Genomic DNA, 23,412 nt, shown 5'->3' with positions numbered 1-23,412 from the left:
CACAATGCTTCCATGTGTCGGTTCCCATAACTACATGCCGGTTCATCTTGACATGCCGGTTCATCTTGAACAAATATACCGCTTCACTTTGGCATATATATTGGTTCATACATATGCCGGTTCTCTCTTCTCACATATCACATGTGCCAGTTCACATCATGTCACATATTGACATCAATGACAACATACAATATCATTATGTCTTCATACCAGTTCACATAATGCCAACATATCAATCAACTTCAACTTATCATTAATCTCCTTCTTCTCCAACTCAATCATCTGATCAAATGTTGCTCTCTTAGCCTGTGTAAATCTCTCCAATGCCTACCGGTTTGATATCTGTTGTAAAGATTTAAAGTCCTTGGAAATGTGCTATGTGATTACTTTGAGCTTGCCAGATGGGTTTGCTCCTTTGTCAAATTTGTATTCTGGGATAAGTCTATGCAAAATAGGGATATACTAATCAATAAGTCCTTTGTCCATAGATCCTTCCTTCATCATTTTTTGTGCAGCCATCATCATGAGCTCAATAGAACTCATCTCAGTTAATTTTTTTTGTTCTACTTGTGAGCCATCGATTGAAAACAATGATGTGCTCACTACCAGTACCCTGTCGGATTCCTCTCTCTTCTCCTCTGATGGTTTGTTAACTTTTATAGCTTCCTCACTTTCACCGATGGCTTTGCCACTTGGTACAATAACAGTTACTGCCAGTTCCTCCTTATGAACTATGACCTCAACCTATACTTTCTGATCCAAAGGACTATTATCCTCAACATTAGTAACCTGTACATTTGCAACCTTTACATTGTCTTTATCTATCGGTATCACCTCTGTGTCTTGTACATTAGATTCTAGCAGGGGCTCTATATCCAATATCTTAATATTTTTCAAAATTAAGGGTGAAGTACCTACAATACCTTTACCTTTCATTTCAATCGAGATGTCTGTAATATCTACTTTAGCTTACCGTGAAGTATAGAAACCAAGGTTTGTAGCCAAGAATTGAACCCATGCCTTGTGTGTCTCAGTGACTATCTTAATAACCCTACCAAACATAAGACTAACTATGTTGTGCTTGCTGTGAAAGATTTTCCTATCTGCAACCTCAAGAGTCCTATCCAACTCCTTTGGAGTAATGGATGCACAAGTATTTAACAACTCTTGAATCTTTATATGCCTATCCTCCTCCATAGCTAATAATCTTGTAGCATCTAAATTTTCTTATAACTGTGCTAGTATTTGGTTTTCAATTTCTAACAAAGATTTCTTATATATATATCCAAATACAATAAAATTGCTTCCTCAACTTCTCTCTATTCATCATTATCTAAATGCTCATTATTAAATTGTACATTTTTCAGCATACCATCCTTAGTGATTTCATCAACCAATTATGCACAAGTCTTGGGTGTAATAATAGTTACATTATAGGTGACAAGTGCCAGATCAATGTCATCCACCCTCTTTCTTGTTCCAATACTGGATGGAGTAGAAGGTGTTTCCTTTGGAGCTCATTTCCGTGCCGGTACCTTGATAGTAACCTTCCTAACCAGTTTCTTCCTAGCTTCCTCCTTAGTCTCTTCACCTTTCTTCCTCAATACGCTCTTGAATGCTAAGGATTTTTTATCCTCAGATCCAGAGTCTGATGCAATGGGCTCAATAAAAATTCTAGGCTCTTTCTTCTTCCTTCCCTTTTCCAAAACAACATCAATTAATTCTTTGATATCCTGAGATACTTGTTCCACAAATTTTCTTGCCTTTCCCTATCATTTCTCCCTCTTCTTCCAATTAAACTCAGTTTCAACCTCTTGATTTTTTTTCTTTGCAATACCAAAGGATTTCTCTACCTCATCAATAGATGCATCAATTAATATCTTTGCATATGCATCTAGAATCTATGCATCAAATTCATAACCCATCTCTTCAATCCATATCATTCGGGGCTTGACAGCTTCCATCAAAGTCTCATCCTTTTTAACCATGAAGCATATTTTGGTTGATTATTTCTCAATAATTTGCTTTGGAACCATCTCCCTAGATTTCATAGCCTTCTGTAATGCCTTAAAGTAACCCCATACTTTATCATCTCGCTGACTACCCAATGTAGCAATAGATTGTTTCAGTTTCCATCCTACAGGGATATTGAATGCCATTGTCTCTTACCAAAACTGGGAGTTTCATTAATGAAAAACAACATCAAATAGACAATAAGATTCCTATACCAGAATGTTCCCTTCTTCTCTCTTTTGATCTTCCCTAGGCTAATTAACAATTCATCCAACAACCATCCACAGAGATCTAACTTCTCATTTTTTCTCATCATCTTATGAGTTGCATAAATGCAAGAGCTAGAAATAGAGTTTCGACAGTTTGATAGAGTTACCTTGTAACCAATAATCATGCTTCTGAATATGATGTCTTTGTTTATGATGGTGCTAACCCTCATCGATTTCTGATCTGATGTTGCGTTGATGAGCTTGTTAACCTGATCATTAGAAATCTTCTTCTCTAGACGCTGACCTATTTGTGGCAAACCGGTGATGGCCCTAATTGCCTCCTTCAAAATTTTATACGGTTTGTCCAACTAGATGAATTCTCTATGCACTCTACTCAAAACATATCTGACAATCTCATCTTCAAATTCAGGAATATCTAGAATGTCGGTAAACCCTAGATCCTCAATGTGTTTGTACTCAGGCTTGATCTTTCTAGAAGCTCCCATTAACTCTCTCATATACATGCTCTTAATATCATTGGTTCCCAAATCCTCAATGTGACAATGAATGTAAGCTCTGAAATCTTCAACATATACAACTCCTTCTGGGACACAGGAAAAACCGCCAACCGAGTCATCCAAGGTGGCAATATGCGGACATCATTTGAAAATCAGCCTAGGACGATCCTTTACCTCAACAACAGTAGGATATGCAATAAATATAGGTGCAGATGATGATCTCACTTCCATGATGAAAGATAAATACCTATGAGATAATTGCCAGTAAAAAACTAAATAACTCTTCCGATCGCTGGTGAAATTGCTCGAGAAGATATCGATCACACTGATTTTCCTTAGACTCGCTCTAAATCATGTTGAATCTCTCTGAATGCAAGTGATCAAAGATGAGTGAATTCGACCTTTTAACCTCCAAGAAAACCCTAATCTATCATTGACATGAATGACTTCCAGTGAAAGATATTGGATCTCGGTCAAACATCTCCATGCTGGATAAGCATTTCCAATATTTGGAACATCTTCCAAGAGCCTCTTTCCTGGGGCATAAGTAGTATTATCATAAATTTTTCCTACCCCTAAGGCATCTGCCTGAGTTACCAGATGAGCTTCCTGCCAGTGAAGGAGCAACCTCCTTTGTGGGTTGAGTAATTGAAGCATTTCCATCTACGAATTGTTCATTTGACTTCTTGACCCATCTTTTGGTATGATCTTGCTGGATTTCATTGACCTTCTCTTTTCCTTTATCATTTGATCCATCATTGTTAACAGATGGATTTCTGCTTCTACAAAACTTGGCTATGTGTCCAACCTTGTTGCATGTATAACATGTGACATTGTTCTTTTGAATTTCTTTGCTAAAACCAGTATAATTGCTTGACCTGCACTGATTAGCCATATGTCCAAATTTTCCACATGCATAACATTTAAAATTCATTTTGCAATCTTTTGTCTTATGACCATACTTATTGCATTTAGAACATTGACTAGGAGCAGAATTATAGTTCTGATTTGCTCTATTTCTACATTACCTAGCCATGTGATCAAATTTATTACAAATAAGGCATTTACCATTAAATTTGTAAGCATTAAGCTACCTTACCAGTGCCTTCTAGTTTTGATCTTCATTAGCAGTACTGGAGCACCAACCTTGTTCAAATCCAAGTCCACTGGAATCTCCATTATGTCTTTGTCTTTTCAATAATTCATCAAGCTATGTTGAACTAACCTTGAATTTGTCCTTGTAATCACTTGTAATAGTCAAATCATCTCTCAGAATTATCATTTGTCTTTTAATTTCTTGTTCATTACTCTAGGATTTCATTAAATCAATTCTTCACATATCATTTTCATGAACCAACCGGGTGCATTCTTCAAATTTGTCTTTCAAAGATATAGCAAGATTTTCTTTCTTCTTCTTCTGGTCCTCAATCTCCTTTGACATCCTCATAGTTACAGCTTTCATTTCATTCCTCATGATCATGGTCTCTTAACTTAGCTTCTGACATCTCTCATTAAGGGCACTGTCTCTTCATTGTCTTGATTTTGCAGTAGTTCCTTCCTCCTAGCTTGAACAAATGACAACCTCTCTTGTAGGATAAGAATGAATTCCTGAAAAAGAATTTAATTCATCTTGTAACTTCAAATTCTTCATCCTTTCAACATCATAATCTTCAATTCCTACCTCTTGTTGCTTCTCCAAACTCATATCCATGGATTCCAGATTGAGGATCTCCCTCAATATTTTAAACTTACTATGAGGCACAAAGCTTTGATACAAATTGTTGGAATCCAACAACACTGAGAGGGGGCATGAATCAATGTTCTACTAGAGTGATCAATTTTAACCTTATTAAACCATGCATTCACCAATCGGTATACTAGTACATTTAGAATTGAAAGAATTAAAGCAATCAATAAGCCAATCACATAAATGAATACCATAACACAAAGAATTATACATAGAAAACCTCAAAAAGGAAAAATTATGGTGGGATTTGTGACCCATAATATCAATCCACTGACCATATGAAAAGATATTACAAAATATGGGGCCTGCACTTGCAGGAAGCCTTACAGCCTAGAGCACACTGCTCATCACAAAAGAGTCTCACTGACTACATAAAAATTCAGCCTATAATCTAGAAGAATGAGTGATCTGCAATGATAGCATCTCCTATGCCTGAATATTGTTTCGGTCTGAAACCCTAAATCCTTACCGGAATATCCTCTTACATAAATTTCCTCATATACATGATCTCTCTCACATATCTCGCATATCCTTCCATTAAAAAATGATCTAATCAACTGACCTATATACCCTTACATTCCTTTATGCCTTATGTTGGCTTACATAGATAATTGTAAAGATGAATATACATGTCGGCTCAATTACATATATACATGAATATCGAAATCAATTATTGATTGTCGGATCTCCCAAAATGATGATGACCTCTAATATTTGTAAACTGATGAAGTCATGTCATCCTGCAATGCTGGTACCCAAAGAATTCTTTCTACCAATGAAGATACCTATCAGTGTCGGTGAAGTGTTTGTCGGTAAACAACCAAACCAAATATGAAGCCGAAACATGTTGCCATCAATAACAACATATTGAAACCAATCAAATGAGTGTCAATTGCCAATAGGACCAACAAAACAGATAGAACACAGTCTAGGAACATTCACAAGCAATGTAAATTACACCACAACAACTGCAACAATGCAGATTACTAGAATCATCAACATCTCTTTACCGGAGCTCAAGAACACCAACATAATTGACTGTCAACCTTAAATATTCTCTTGTGGATTTCCAAATGATGGACCACCAGAATTGAGGACACACTTGAATGTCCCAAATACTTTGCCAGATCTACAAACCAAGACATTGCAATTTTGGAGCAATGCAGAGCACAAACAAGAGCACCGAATAACATCAAAAACAAACTTCAATGCCAGACCTCATTGTTCAATCAAAACATCATGTGGACCATGAAAACTTATGTTGAATCAACTAGATAAGCATCTCAAAACCCATTATACTGCAATAGCTCAATTTCAACACAATGACCAAAATAACTCATTTAATTTGACTGCAACACTGGAACACACAAAAGAATATGTTGACATCAATGACAAAACACTATTCTAGTATACATCTCAACAATATCCAACAATCTCCCCCTTTGGCATTGATGGCAACATATGACTATGAAAAACAATTAATGCGAAGAAATAAAACAACTACTAACAATCTCCCCATAATTCTCAACAAACTCCACCTTAGATCAACATAAGATATGACAATTTTTCACTTGCTTCTCTCCCCCTTTGACAGCAATGCCAAAGATATACACAACACAAATTGATTCTCTCCCTCTTAGATCACACATACAGCTCAACAATATTCAACATAGGTCTTTCTCTCCCTCTTGATCAACTTTGAAATCTAAACATCTGAACAAGAACACTGACTATACCTCCTCTATCATCAATATGCCAAAAGTCACACAGAATAACTATGAATAAACTGACTCTAAAAATGTACAAACTCATGAATACATAACCTGTTCCTTGGTTGGCACATATTCTAGTCTAACTTATTTGTCCTACATTTGTTCCCTAAGATAATGATATTTTATTGAAATATGCTTGATTTTAAAGTGCATTACTGGGTTTTTTGATATGTTGATGGCACTTGTATTGTCACAGTGTATCACCACAGGTTCAGTCACCTTTTCTTGGATACCTTCCAAGATTTTCTTAATCCATACTACCTGTGTACTGGTGAATTTGGGCAGCCACATACTCTTCCTCAGCTATGGATTGAGTGATACAATTTTGTTTCTTGTTTATCCATGACACAAGCCTATCTCCAAGAAAGAATGCACCTCCACTAGTGCTCTTTCTATCATCAATGTTCCCTGCCCAATCTGCATTGGTGAAGACAATTAAGTTGAAATCTCCCATATGTGGATACTAGATACCATACTTATCAGTCCCCTTAAGGTATCTAAATATCCTCTTAACCGCCACCATATGAGTCTCTTTTGGATTTGCAGCAAATCTAGCAACCAAGCCAACTTCTTGTGTTATATCCGGTCTATTGTGCACTACATACTGCAACTTACCAATCATGGATTGGTATAGTGTCTCATTCACTTCATTAGCCTCATCATCTTTGGAGAGCTTGCAACCTATAACCATCAGAGTTCCAATGGGTTTGGAATCTTCCATTCCAAAGGTCTTCAATATTTCCCTTATATATTTGGTCTGGCTAATGAATATACCATTCTTTAACTGAGATACTTGCAGACCAATGAAGAATTTTAGTTCACCGATCATGGAAATTTCAAATTCTTTCTTCATTTCTTCTACAAAAACTTTTCTCATTTCATCATCTCCTCCAAAGATGATGTCATCTATAAAAATCTCTACAATCAGATGTTTTCCTTCTTCTCTAGTTTTCAAATACAAGGTATTATTGTCATTGATTCTCATGAACCCTATACTTATCAGGTATGAGTGCAGTCTCTCATACCAAGCTCTTAGTTCTTGTTTTAGCCCATATAGAGCCTTCTTCAGCTTACATACCATATCTCTTCCATGTTTTGAAGCAAACCCTTTCATTTTCTCAATGTAAACTTCTTCCTCTAGAACACCATTCAAGAATGTCGATTTGACATCCATTTGGTAGACCTTGAACTTCCTATAAGCAACATAAGCAAGCAAGATTATGACCCCTTCTAGTCTGGCCATCGGTGCAATGGTCTCTCCATAATCCAAACCTTCTTCCTATGCATACCCTTTTCAAACTAACCTTGCTTTATTTATTACTACTTGACTGATTTCATCCATTTTGTTTCTAAACACCCACTTGGTGCCTATCACGTTTTTGTTCTCCAGTTTGGGAACAAGGGTCCAAGTTTCATTTTGCTCAATCTGCTCCAGTTATTCCTCCATAGCTTTGATCTAGTCTTCATCTTTTAGAGCCTCCTTTGCTATTTTGGGCTCAATTTTAGTGAGCAGACAGGTACTCTCCCTTTCTTTTCTTCTAGTCAATACTCCTACATTTTTGTCACCAATAATATTATTAGCAGAATGATTGTTTCTGACATACCTTGGTCATGCCGGTTCATTTCTTGGAGCTTCTTCTACCGGTTGTGCAGGTTCTACTTCATATGCTCCCTCATTTGCAGCTACACTAGGATTCTCTGTAGCAGGTTTGATCGGTATAATGTAATTGAATCCTTGGTAGTCCTTTGGTTCACTCTTGTTGTCCCGTTCATTTTTCTCAAAGAACTCATCTACTCTGAAATTTGCACACTCCATAATCTTACCGGTTTTGTTGTTCAAACACTGGTATGTTTTACTCTTTGTGGAGTAACCTAAGAAGATTCCTTCATCACTCTTAGGATCCAACTTTCCAGAGTACTCATCCCTCTTGATGTAGCACCTACTTCCAAATACCTTGAAGTAACTCACATTGGGTCAGTATCCACACCATAATTCAAAGGGAGTCTTATTTGTCCCCTTCTTCACCTATATCTGGTTCAAGGAATACACAACAGTACTCATTGCTTCTCTCTATAAGACATGTGGAATATCCTTTTGAATCATTAGAGACATCACACAATCAATTAGAGTTTTTTTTGTTCTTTTAGCAACCCCATTCTACTAAGGTGTTCTAGGTGCAAAAATTTGCCTCATAATCCCCTGTTCTTCACAGTAATTTATGAACTCTTGAGAGGTGAACTCTCCTCCTCTATTCGATCTCAAAGATTTTAGACTCTTATCGGTTCCTCTCTCCACTCGAGCCTTGAAGACCTTAAACATGTGAAAGGCTTCAATTTTTTCTTTCAAGAATACAGCCCACATCATTCTTGAGAAATCATCTACAAACAACATGAAGTACCGGTCCCCATAGAAACTCTTAGTCCTCATAGGACCACACAAATCTATATGCACTAAGTCCAGCATATTCTCAAATGAATAAGATTTGCTATTGAAAATAGATCTGATCAACTTTCCTAGTTGACATTCTTTACATGGAGCATTCTCAGGTTTCATAATGTCAGGCATACCTATGACAGACTTCATTTTACTAACCTTTGCTATGCTATCAAAATTAACATGACACAATCTTTTGTGCGATGGCTAGCTATCTTCTACCTTTTCCATCAGGCAACTTCCTATAGTGGTGTCTAGGTAGAACAAATTACCTCTAGTTTGTTTACCAGTAGCAATCAGATCTCCTGATTTATCACTTATTTTCCATATTCCTTAATTAATCTCTAACCGTTAACCCTTATTGTTAAGTTGTGCAACACTTAACATACTATACTTTAGCCCTTCTACCTAGTAAACATATTCACAATTAGTTTTATCATTTAGGGCTATAGATCTCTTATCTTTTACTACACAGGGAGCATCATTGTTGAATCTCACGGATCCTCCATCATAGTCCTCCATGCTGAGGAATTTGTTTATGTCATCGGTCATGTGGTGAGTGAAACCATTATCAATTACCTAGTCTCCACACCAGTTTGAACTAGAGATCAGTGCCATATCACTTTCCTCTGTGCTATCTTCCTTTACCACTATAAATGCAATCCCTTCTCCATCAGATCCTTCTAATTCTTCATCGGTAACTCCTTTTGCAAGATAGCACTCCTTCTTTCTCTTCTCTTTGTATCTTCTAGAGTTATCCTTCCTATTATTGTCAGGACATCTGGATACAATATGACCTATTTTATTGCAAGAGAAACACTTCAAGGGTAGTTTACCTTTGTACTTTCCTTTTCCTCTTGGCAACCTTCTTTCTATTAGAGCTTCAAGCTCATCTTGTTCCTATTCTTCAGATAACAAGTTTTCATGTTAATGAGAATGATTGGTTCTTGTAGTAGAACTACTTCTAGTTTCTTTTCTTCTCCTTGTTGGTGCAAGTGTCATGGAAGATTTTTAGGCAGCATCAATCTTTGGCATATTGTTATCATAGTTGCTAAGTTCAAAAGCAACAAACTTAATAATATATGTGTAACATTAACTGTTCCCAAAGATCTGAGTTCCTGAATTGCAGAAACCCTTATGGCATATTGTGGTAGTAGAGTTCTCAAGATTTTTCTGATCACATCATCTTCCTTAAGTTTTCCTCCAGTATTTCTAATGGAATTTACCATATCCTTTATTATTTTGTTGTATTGTTCTATATTCTCTCCTTCATGCATCCTCATCTCATCAAATTTTCCTCTCCAACTATTCACCTTAGCCTTTTGTACATGAGGATCTCCTCCATAAATAGTCTTCAACTTATTCCACATCTCATAGGTTGTTTTTCAGATCTTGAACCTCAACATACTCATTATCAAATAGAGCACTAGCAATCACATCCATAGTTGTGATGTTATCTTGATTCTCTTTGATCTGATCTGCAGCGATAACCTCTCTAGGTTCATTGTACTCTATGCTTGCATGAGTCCAGTATTGATCTCCTAGGGTTCTTAGGTAGACCTTCATTCTACCACACCATAATGTGTAATTCTCTTTAGAGAGCTTGGAGCCTTCCTTTCATATCATCTTGGATATTTCCTTAAGTTGTTAAGATCTTCTGAATTTAAGGATCATGGCTCTAATACCCATTATTTGTCCCAACCGGTGCTGAGAGGGGAGAGGTGAATCAACACTATACCGATTCTGCCAGATTTAACCTTCATCAAAGTTTCTACTCAAAATTAACACTTATCAGTATAAGCAACATTAATAAGAAAAATGCACACATAAAATCAATCACACATGAACACCAAAGTTTATCACATGGAAACCCAAATGAGAGAAAACCATAGTGTGAGTAGAAACTCCCAAAATATGTACTCTTCTGGAGTACACTTGGTGAGGAGCCATCCCTATTAGGAAATTACAAAGACACTATCAAGTGCCACCCAGTTAAGGGATTTTCTTCAAGGCCTATTAGAACCTTTACCTTGTTAGAGATAGCCTTGTTAAAGGACTTAGGATCATCAATTAAGATGACACCTGGTTAAGGGATTTTACAAAGGGACCTATTAAAGTCCACGTAGTTAAGAGATTTTACTATTGTAGTTATTAGAAAATAACAAAGAGAATGATCTTCTATAATAGCTACTCTTAGCTTAATCAAATCCAATTGAATCTTTTTGTTTTCACCACCGGTTACACTTACTCTGCACTGTGTTGTTTCTCTGCATTCTTTCTCTACTCTTCACACTATCTAATCTCTAGACACTCTCTTCACCACTCTACCATTCTCTTAGCAGTTCTACACTCTTCTCACCTTGTTGGATTACCTCTCTTCTTGATTACACTTAGCAATTTTATGATCAAGCTTTTTGGTTTTCACCAAAAAAAAATATACCATGTTTTGTCAACACATAAAAATGTTTCCTAAATGAGTTCAAACCTAAAACTCGGTAAATTTGAAATTCAAGTCTTCCCGCACTTTCTCTATGGGCTCTCCATCATTCTCGCCAGCAACTCATCCTTATCTGCTATCGTAACTCATAATTTAAGCAACTTTTGGGTCATGTTCTGACTTTATAATGCGAACCAAAAAATCCACACAAATCTCATCTTAACTGGGTTAAATGTTGTAGACTTCACTAGTAGTTTGTTTGATGATATCTCACCCTAAATGACTCACCTTTGGTCATCACATCCAACTTACTGGTCACTACCCCGAGATTCTTGATGGATAGAATCCTTCAACCTGTATCACCAATTCATCAGTGTAACTTCATCTTTTGCCACCAGTCACTGATCATCAAGCAAACTGATCACCTATCTGTCTAGGGTGTTTTAGTTGTACATAAGACTACTAAACTACAATATGAGTCACCTCTTGTGACTGCATCATCATTTCAATTGCCAATTTAAGAAACTAATCTCAACACCTATCAGATGCTTGACTAACCTGTCAGCTACTCTATTTATCCTTCATCCGATTAGTATTTGACCAACATACTACTTAAGTGTGTCAATAATTCATATTAGGGAAGCACAAAATCCTCCATACTATTTGTAGCCATGAGTAAACAATTGAGGTTTACCACACCTCCTTGCCTATAAGCTTGGCCTTATTCATCGGTAAGTGTTTGTCATCAATGATAATACTAACTAATGAACTAGTTGTGCCAACACCATCAGTTATGCCAACAATTTTAGGTTGAATTAGCTACATTTATTTCCTACTACAAGTCATATCTTTCACCTCACAAATCTGTTTTTAAAACACAAGTAGCTATTGGAAAGGTATTGCAAAGTATTATGCAGCTATAAAGCTATTTTTTTCATATTTTGTATCAATTTTTTTTTTTTGGTTAACTTTCTATTTTTGGCCATTGGAGCCTTAAAATCATTATAATCTAATAAAAGGCCTTGTAAATGCACTAGTTATAAAGTTCCAACCTTGAAATATTTTTTGGGGGGGGGGTGATTTTTGAGACTAGTGGAAAGAGGGGTTGTCTCTTGTGTCTTCTTTCTTGCACTCTTCTTGAATCTTTGCAATCTTCTTTTCTACTATTATGGATGCATTACAGTTTCTCTTTTAACACCATATAATTATTTTGAATGGAAGTTTATGATGATAATATATTGGAAAAGACATGGATATCATTGTGTTATGACGGGACTTAAAATTGATCCTCAATATATTGTAGAAAAGATTAAATGGTTTAATAAATGTGATGGAGATTTTGGTACTTTGTGTATGTCTATCTCTCTTGACCTTTTTTTTCACATTAAATCTGCCACTACACCAAATGTAGTGTGGGACACTTTGGAAAAACTCTTTGGTAAGAAGGATGAGCTAAGAGGTCATCAGTTGGAGAATGAACTGATAGGGTTGAATCCAACCAATTTTGATACTATACAAGATTTATTCACTAAACTTAAGTCCGTAAGATTGTATTTGGAATAGTGTGGAACTGATAAAAATGATAAGCAACTAATCTTGAGTATTCTTTCTAAGCTTGGTCCTAACTATTCAATGTTTGTTTCTACATTCTATTCTACACAATTTGCCCTAGGTACCACATTCAAAATGCCTTTTCCTAGATGCATTTATTAGAAAACTCACTAGGGAGTGGGATAAATTGGTTCAAATGGGTATAATAAAACCCTCTAAGTCACATGCCTTAGTTGTAAATCAAGGCACAAAATAATAGAAAGGGTCTAGTAAGCAAGATAAGAAACAACAGAACCAAGGAGAGAAGAAGAAAGATCACAAATTTGCTACTTCAAAAGTAGATAATCAGACTTCTTCATCAAAAGGTAAGAAACCTAAGAAAGATAAGGTCAAGTGTTCTTATTGTAAGAGGCCTAGTCAAGATGAACATAAGTGTTTAAAGAAACAAATTGATCACCTTTCACATCTTCTTAAAAATAATAATATCAAGTTGCCTGATTTAGTCAAATAGAGTTCATCAGAAGGATCTTCAAAGGACATAGATAAGGGTAAGGGGAAAGGAAAGGGTAAGACCCTAGTTGTTGTTGCTTCAGTACCCAATTATTAAATAATTGAATCGGGTGCTTCACACCACATGACTTCTTCAAAAGATTATTTCACCTCTTTAGAGCTATGTTCTATACCTACCATACTAATGGGTGATGACACTCTTGTGTAAGTGCATGGGAGAGGGTCTATGGATGTGGGCAAAGGAACATTTCAAGATGTTCTTTGTGTTCCATTTTTATCAACTAATCTCTTATCTGTTTATCATATCACTCACACTAGTTCTGGTAAGCGAGTTGAGTTCACACCGGATACCATGGTAATTAGTGAAATGCATAATGGGTCTACTATTGTTGTGGGAAACGTTGATCATCATTCCAGATTATATCAGTTTTCTCACTTTGTTCCTAACTCTCCTTCAATAGTGTTACTCAATCATGTAGATGAGGTGAGTCATTTGTGGGATCAACAGTTTAGCCACTTGATCTACCATTACTTATAACAACTCAGTCAATTGGACATAGTTTCAGGTTTGCCTTCTATTCAATTTTCTGATTGAGTTTTCTAGGGATCCATTCTTGGTAAGCATCTTGAGGAGAACTACGATAAAGGCATTTAAGCATGGAGAGATACATAACTATTGGAGTTAGTACACAGTGACTTGGCAGGACCATTTCCACAACCATCTTTCAATAGGGCTAGATATGCCTTGACATTTATTGATGACTTTTCAATATATACATGGGTTTACTTTATGAAACAAAAGTCTAAAGTCTTTGAGTATTTTCTATATTTTAAAGCTTTTGTAGAGAAAAATTATGCGAAATTCATCAAGATTCTACTTACAAAATGTGAAGGTGAATATGTTAACAATCAGTTTGAACAATTTTGTGCTTCAAAAGGTATCAACATCCAGTACACAGTTCCATATAGTCCTCATCAGAATGGTGTCGCAGAACGCAAGAATAGGTCTTTGAAGGATATGGCCATTTGTATGATTCAATCCAAGTCTTTGGCACCTCAGTATTGGGTAGAGGCCATCAACTATGTGTGTTACATCCAAAACCATGTTCCTCACAAAGTTGTGAAGGGGGTAAATCCTTTTCAATCTTGGATTGGTTGAAAACCTACAGTGAAGAACTTCAGAGTGTTTGGATCTCTTGCATGGGCCCACATCCCAATAGAGAAAGGCATGACTATGGATCCATAGAGAAATCCTTGTATATTTGTTGGGTATGAAGATGATATCAAAGGGTATAGACTTATCGATCCCTCTACTCATGAGTTGTTCATTGAGAGGAGTGTTCATTTTGAGGAGAGTTCTTCTAGTTCTTCTCATTCCACTTATCCATCCTCTATTGCATTGGAGACATTGCATCATGATGATAGTTCTTTTGAGGATCTTAATCCTCCTAATCCTAATGAGGATTCTTCTTCCTCCACTTCAGATGGCAACAATGATGATGAGGATTCATATTCTTCTCATATTCATCATTCAGAGGTTGATGACTCTCCCCTAGACTCTTGAGCCTTACTGCCTCTTTGGGCTTGACAAAAATTTGAGTTAGCAAGAGATTGGCTTGGTGATCCATCAAATACTATAAGAACAAGGTCACAATTTCAGTAGGCTCCACATCTCTTCATTGCTTCATCTTCTGATCCATAGTGTTTTTGAGAAGCTTCGGGTGCTCCCGAGTGGGATGTTGCAATGCAAGAAGCATTTAATTCCTTGATAAGGAATCACACATAGGATTTAGTTCCTCTTCCTAAGGGAAGGAAAAATTTTCAATGCAAGTGGATCTATCTATTGGCATTTGGCATAACTGATACAGATCAGGTGATGCAGTTGAAGTTGGATGACTACACCGGTAAAAGATAGAAGTCTATTTGTGATGAAGAGATTGAGATTATATGAATAGATAAAATGATCAGTTATTTGTGTTGCCATTGCTGGCAACTGATGTTCTTGATGTTTTGTTTTATCATCTAAGTGATTTGGTTTACTAGAAGATGGGGTTTACCAAAAAATGGGGTTTACCAGCAGTGAACTAAAGTCTGTGAAATAGGACTTTAACTGGTAAAGTAGAATTGTTTTGATTGGATCAGCCGATCGACGATGACTGGTGATTTACGGTTTGGATGGTGAACTTGTATCATGGAAAGGTGTATATGACCAGAACTGAAACTTGTGATGATTATCGAAAGGCGTGTTTCAAATTTCAGATGAAGTTTTGCTAAGGTTTTAGTAGGATTTAAACACCGATGAAGAAATCATCAAACCAGTAATGATTTCTATTATGATGGTGGTCGACAACAAGTCTACATGAAGTTGGTAACACGACACAACCCGCGTGAAAGGTTTGATAGCTATTCTGGAGTGATTCAAGGAAGATTTTCTTAGGAATCAACAAAATGATTAGTAGAGTGTTTTGAGGATATAGATTGGATTTCCTTGATGGGTTGTGATCAGCCAATGATTGATATTACATTGTAATTTGTTGTAATGATCTATATAGCGATCTGTAACGATCTATTGTGATCTAATTATAAAATCATGATGTAATTGGGTTTTGTGGCTGACCTAGTTGAGATAGCTATTTAAGTTGACACAATTGATGTTTATTGTGTCGGTGGTCTTAGAGAATGTGTTAAGTCATCCAAGTGAGTGTGAGATCTTCCTGAGAGTTGTAGAGTGTTGTGTATAACTAGATCTGATCAAGCAAGAAGAGAAGTGCAAGTAAACATATAATTTTTGTACTGTTGTTCCCTAATAGTTGCAGTAGGTTAAATCCCTTAACCAGGTAGGCCCTAACAGGCCTTAAACATTTAAGTCCCCTAGCAAAGAAGCTCTCAAAAGAGTGTTAAATCCTCTCATGAGGTTGATCTTAACAAATCATCAAGCTCCTAACTGGATTGCAAGGTAAATCCCCTAATCAGGTGACTCTTAACAGAGTCTACTCTTAACTAGGCGTATTGTAAGCTCCTAACAAGGCGTACTTCAAAAGAGTACAAATATTTGTGGGTACCAAATCCTACCGTGGTTTTTCCCTATTTTGGTTTCCATGTCAAAAACTTATGGTGTTCATGTGTGGAATATTTTTCATGTGATTTTCTTGTTTATATTTCATTTAATGGATTATTTCTAAGACACCGGTTATGATGTTTTATTAGTATTTTATCAGAGGTTATCGGTACTAATAAGAAGTTGTTTGAGAAATTATTTGATATTATTGATAAGGTTAATGAGTTGGTAAATGATCAAGTTTATATCAATTATTTGGTGGTAAAAGTATTGGTAAATGATCTGATTAATGTGCTAAGCAAATCTGATAAAGAGGTTATTAGATATGATTATAGAAGTTGAGATATTTTTTAATTGGTTTCAAATCTTAGATAAGTTTTATTTTGAGTTAAATTTTGAATTGTTCTTAATACCAATTCACCCCCCCTCTCATTTTTACTAGATCCTCGTAGGATTAACAATTGGTATAAGAGCTTTGGTCCTCTGTATGCAGAAAGCCTAACCGCTTGAGGAAAAGATTATGAGGAATTCAAGATGATGAAGAAAGAGGGTCCCAAGTTCAACAAGGATAACTACAAGATCTGGAAAGACAGAATGAAGATCTACATCAAAGGTCTTGGTGCACAATATTGGAAGCAAGTTGAAATGACATATGTTGCTCCTCCTACTACTCCCTTGACACCGGATGAACTCAAAGAACAGCATGATAACATGAAATCCCTAGAAGCTATTGTAATTACTTTATCTAACTCTGAATATATTGATATTCAAGGATTGGAAACTATAGGTGAGGTTTGGGAAAAGTTAATGACAATATATGGAGGAGATGAGCATGTTAAAAGAGCCAAAGAGGAAAGATTGAGAGGAAAGTTTGATGACATAAGAATGCTTGAAGGAGAGAATATTGGACAATATGGTCAAAGAATCAAAGAAGTTGTTGGAGGCATTAAGAGTGCTAGAGGCAAGATAGAAGATGATACAATAGTAAGCAAAATGCTAAGAACTCTTCAACATCAATATGCTATAAGAGTATCGACACTCCAATAACTTAGATCTATTTCAAAGGATAAGGCAATTGTTGATTCATTAATTGGTAAGCTTACAGCTTTTGAGTTAAATAGTTTTGACAATAGTGTGACAAAATCTACTGAATCTGCCTTTAAAGCTTTTGTTACCGGTTCATCTTCTAGAAAAGCAAAAGATATATGTCAAAATCATGAGTGCAGGAAAATTCATGGAAGTAACTAGGGAAATGAATACAATGAAGATCAAGTGATGGAACTTGAGGCATTTTTAACAAAGAGATTTCCAAGAGGCATTGATAAGTATAAAGGAAAGCTACCTTTGAAGTGTTTCTCTTGTAATAAAATTGGTCATATTGCTGCTAACTACCCTAACAGTTCTCATAAGAAAGAAAAGTTTAGAAGATTTAAAGGAAAGGGCAAGAAACATTGTTATGTTGTAGTAGATGAAGCTGTGACCATTGAGGAGTCGAAAGAAGAAGATGACAATGAGTAAATTGTGTTTGTAGCTATGAAGGAGGAGCTCTTTGATAAAACTATACTAGTATCTCATATGGAGAATAGTGATGAATAAATTATAGACAATGGCTTCTCACACCACATGATTGGAGACAAAAGTAAGTTCATAACCCTTAATGAATTTGATGGAGGTGTTGTTATAATTGGAAACAACACTCCTTGCATGGTGAAAGGTAAAGATTCAATCTCTCTAAATGGAAAGAGTAATGTTGATGATGTATTTTGGGTTGATGATCTTAAGCATAATATTTTAAGTGTTGGTCAGCTCAATGATAAAGGTTATTTTCTTGAGTTTAATAGTGGACTCTGCAAAATTAATGGAGGTAATGGTGAACTGATTGCTATCGGAAAGTAAACTAGAGGTAACTTATTCCATTTGAATAGTAATGTTAATAATTGTCTGGTTGCAAGAATGGAAGACAATTGGTTATGGAATAAAAGATGTTGTCACGTTAATTTTGATAATTTGGTTAAGATAAGAAAGTCTAGTGTTGTAAGAGGATTACCCCAACTTGTCAAATTGGATAGTGTGATATGCAAAGATTGTCAAATGAGTAAGATGACCTCTATTTCTTTCAAGAGAAAGAATGGTATTTCTGAGAATGTTTTAGATTTGGTACATACTGATCTTTGTGGCCCTATGAGAACAAAGAGTTATTATGGTGATAGGTATTTTATGATCTTCACCGATGACTATTCTAAAATATTGTGGGTAACATTTTTGAGAGAGAAATTAGAAGCATTTAATAAATTTAAATCATTTAAAGCTCTAGTTGAGAAGGAAACTAAAAAGAACTTGAAGTGTTTAAGATCAGACCAAGGAGGTGAATTCACATCTGATGAATTTGTTAAGTATTATGATGAATAGGGTATAAAGAGACAAATGTCTGCTTTCAAGACACCACAATAGAATGGCATAGCAGAAAGGATGAATAGAACAATAGTTGAAGTTGGAAGAACCATGTTATTATAGGGTAATGTATCCAAAATATTTTGGAGAGAAGCGGTCAGTACTGTTGTATACACTTTAAATTGGGTACTAGTAAAAAGAGGTAACAATAAGACACCCTATGAGCTATGGTATGGAAAGACTCCTTGTGTTAGCTATTTTAAAATATTTGGAAGTCAATGTTTTATCAAGAGAGATAACTGTACTAATAAGTTTGATGCAAAATCTGATGAGGTAATTTTTCTTGGCTACTCTTCTAAGAGTAAAGCATATAAATGTTACAATAAGAGAACTAAGAAAATAGTTGAAAGTGCTAATGTAAAAGTTGATGATTTATCTGATAAGTCTGAAGGTACAAGTAGATCTAAACCTGAAAAGGATGATAATGAGGAAAAGATCATTGAATTAGAAGAAAAGAATAATGAAGAACTGACAAATGCAGAACTAGGTGCTCAACCTATGAATGATGATAGTGAGGAAGAAGATGAAGAACTAGATGAACAAGGTGCACAACTAGCACATGAAATACCTAGATATGTTAGATCGAATCATTCACAAGAGAAAATAATTGGTGATAAGAATGGAGGTGTGCAAACCAGGAGAAAGATCCAAGAGAACTCATGTTTGATATCTTCAATTTAACCCAAGATAGCTAAGGAAGCACTAAAGGATGATTATTGTGTTAAGGAAATGAATGAAGAATTAGATCAAATTGAGAAGAATTAGACATGGTCACTTGTTCCTAGACCGGAGGATAAGAATGTAATTGGAACAAAATGGGTCTTTAAGAATAAATTAGATGAATAAGGAAGGATTGTAAGAAACAACGCAAGGTTAGTTTGCAAAGGGTATGGTCAAGAGGAAGGTGAGGGTTATGGTGAATCATTTGCACCTGTTGCTAGATTAGAAGGTGTAAGGATGCTACTGGCATTTGTTGCATATAAGGGATTCAAAGTCTACCAAATAGATGTCAAGTCAACCTTTCTGAATGGGATTATATAAGAAGAAGTATACATTGAATAGCCAGATGGATTTTCCTTGACCAATGATAAATACATGGTGTGTAAATTGTACAAACCTTTGTATGGTCTTAATCAGGCACCGAGAGCATGGTATGAGAGATTACATGCACATTTGATCAAGATTAGATTCCAACATACTAGTGAGGACAACAAGATTTATTTGAAGATTGATGGAGACAAGATGTTGATAGAAGAAGTGTTTGTTGATGACATAATTTTTGGTGGTAATGATGATATGTGTATGGACTTTGCTGAAATAATGAAAAAGGAATTTGAAATGTCTCTAATTGGTGAAATTAAGTTCTTTATTAGCTTACAGGTTCAACAACTAGATGGTGGTATCTTTATTTGTCAGACCAAGTATATCAAAGAGGTGTTGAAGACTTTCGACATGGAAGACTGCAAACTGGTAGGGACACCAATGGTGACAGGTTGCAAGTTGTCAAAGGAAGATGATTCTCTTGATTTTAGTAAAAAAGAGTACAGATCTATGATTATCAAGCTACATTATGTTGTCCATAGCAGACTGAACATTGCTCATGTTGCTGGATTAGTGGCTAGATTTCAAAAAGAGGCTAAAGAAAGTCACATGGTAGCTATGAAGAGAATTTTTTGGTATCTCAAAGGCACAGTAGACTATGGTTTATGGTATCCCTATAAAGGTGATTTAACTTTAGATGTCTTTACTGATATTGACTGGGTAGGTAATGTGGATGATCAGAAAAGCACAACTCATGGAGCTTTTCTACTTGGAGGAAGTGTTGTCACTGAGGATTGCACCTATGATGCTAAGTTCAAAAACAAGCAATCTTGTGAAACATGGAAACACCTTTGAGCTTGTGGGTTTCTCAAAGTGAAGGTGAATCTTCAGAGACCATGTCGGCTTTCTATTCAGATGGATCTCCTACACTAACTTCTTGTGGGAAAAGTGTAAAAAGTCTTGCATGTAATAAAAAACCTATCCTAATGGAGGTGATACACCAAAATGATGAAGTTCTACTTGCTGTCCTAAAACTATAACTAGCTACAACAAGACCCAAAAAACATATCTCATGAATCAAATAAGATCATGAAATTCATAAATATTTCATGTGAAGGATCAAAGTTATCTAACTTCTACGTATAGGAAAAGTGATTTTTCACAAACATGCAAAGAATTAGAAAAAAAATGAACACAACCCACAACCTCAATTTACTATGAAATCTTCCTATCTCTACAAAGCATAAATAAGACAAATAAATGGATTCAGAATTAAATCACAATAACTTTGTCAAATCATTCATCTGATAATGGAAAAATAAGAAATAATTGACAAGGAAACTGAAACTCTCTATTGCAAACCGAAAATATTCTCTATTACAATGTTGAAAACTAAAAAAAGTGTTGAGATACAATGCTTTTTGTTGTATGTGTAAGCAAAAAGAAAGAACCAGAGGGAAAAAAGGAGAGGAGGAATATATAGAAATCATGATAAATCCCCTTCAAAAACCCTAAAAAACACTGCATGAGAAAAGCCTTGGGCGAAACTGCCCCAAAAATGACATAAAACCTCATGCACAAACTATAAAAAAAACTACTGCTCAAAAGGATTGCCACTGATCCTCCTGTAAGAAAATCTGCATATCTAAATGTGAAAAATAGTTATCCCCATGTGAAAGCTGCATGATGAAATGAATTGTGACTCTATTAAAAAAGAAATCCCACTGAGAAAAACTTATGCATTCTCTGGCAATTGCTCTCTGTGTTGAAACTTCTGTTAAAAAAATGATTGTGGAAATGATCTTCCTGTTTCACAAGATTTCCAAGAGTATGTAAGACTTTCATATTCAAATAATCAATTGCATTACTCTTTTATGTATAAATCATCCCCTTTCTTAGCGAGCTATTCACTGTTTGAACAACCAGTTCTGAGTCCACCATGTAATTTAATATTATTGCTAGCCATTGGATCACCTAGATTGACCATGGTCGATTGCATTTAATTTTTTTTTTTTTTGTTTACTCCTTAGCAGGCCCCACTACTTGGTCACCAATTTGCTATGTGTTGGTAGTGGCCAGCATCCCTCATGAGGATTCACAACATGGTTTAATAGCCTCCTCTAGATTTTATACATCTAGTGGTTGTATCGGGCATTGACAGGTTGATCTTTTGGTGCAACAACAAACCTAGCTTGTAACAAGTGGTATCAGAGCTTGGTCATAGGTTCAAATCACGCACGTTGCGATGAGTGATGCTGGGAGGGGGATTGTTGGCAATGGGCCAGTGTCCCTCATGGGGATTCATGACATGGTTTAATAGCCTCCTGTGGATTCTATAAGTCTAGTGGTTGTATCAGGCATTAACAGGTCGATCTTTTGGTGCAATGACAACCCTAGCTTGTAACACTATGATTATCCATTGAGCATTTTTATCTTGCGGTATAGCGATGGCCATTGATCTGTCAAAAACCTTATTGCCTTTTAGTATTTTTATTCTCTTTTATCTTCCTGGGCCCACGAGAATGAGCAATGCTAATGAACTTTGAACTATTGAACCATTTAAATACGGTGATCCACTTTGAACTGGTGAACTACTTTGAACCAGTGAACCACTGAACTTTTTTGAAGCCTTGAACCAATTTGAATTGGTTCAAGTTTAAGGTTGACTTAGACATCCGCTCATCTATAGACTTTTTCCACGTTTCAACCTCTAATTTTCTCACGGGTCCACTTTGTCTTCCATTTGGACCTAGACCCACCTTGTCGCCAAGTCACGGTGATAACCTAGGTGAGCAACTTTTCCTTGCGGCTTAGTGACCACCGTCAGATCTGTCCACCCAACCATTAGATGTGATCAATCGATTGATCTTTACTCTTGGCCTACTCATGGTTCTTCATCTTCTCTTTACCATGTGGTGCATCCTCATTTGCTCTAAGCCCACCTGGACAACCACTTCGAGAGCCACCTATCCCAAGGGTATTCATTCTGGGAACTTCATCCTTATTTTCTCTAAGTCCACCTGGACAACCACCTGGACAGCCACCTATCGTGAGGGTATTCATTCTAGGCACTTCACAATCATGGTATAGTTGCAGTCATGGATAGCCATGGAATGGCACTCCATCATCCAATCTTTCTTGATCTGATGGTCGATCTTTACTCTGCTCAAGCTTTAACTTTCCCTTTTTAGCACGTGTTTTGTCACCAAGTCACGGGGAGTATTTGGCGATTATCTTCCCATCGTGACGTAGCGACAACCGTCAGATCTCGCTTCATCATCGTTATTTATTTCTTCCCCCAAATTGCTTCTTTAGTGGGCCCCACTACTTGGTCACCAAGTCGCATGAGATAGCTGGGCGAGCAAGTTTTCCTTGCGGCTTAGCGACCACCATTGGATATATGCGATCACTGTTGGATGTGATCAAATCTAGTCGATCTTTACTCTGGTTGATATTTGTTCTTGTGTCACATCATCAATGTGTGTCACCCTCTGATTGGCTCATGAGATCCGCCTAGGAACCACCTTGTCGCCACCTATCACGAGGGTATTCGTTCTGGGCACTTCACAACCATGGTACAGTGATAGTCATGGATAGCCTTAGAATGTCACTTTGTCATTTGATCTCCCTTGATCTAATGGTCGATAGTTACTCTTTGTTCTACCATGTCA

General features: G+C 36.2%; 1 pseudogene; it reads right to left on the bottom strand.

The window, feature by feature from the left end:
- The window catches only part of LOC131059641 (taxane 10-beta-hydroxylase-like), a 37,620-nt pseudogene extending 14,816 nt beyond the window's left edge, over positions 1–22,804 (bottom strand).
- Between the last annotated feature and the right edge of the window lie 608 nt (positions 22,805–23,412).

This window comes from Cryptomeria japonica, chromosome 9 (genome assembly GCF_030272615.1).
Source record: "Cryptomeria japonica chromosome 9, Sugi_1.0, whole genome shotgun sequence".
NCBI lineage: Eukaryota > Viridiplantae > Streptophyta > Pinopsida > Cupressales > Cupressaceae > Cryptomeria > Cryptomeria japonica.
This window is presented reverse-complemented; position numbering and strand designations above follow the sequence as displayed.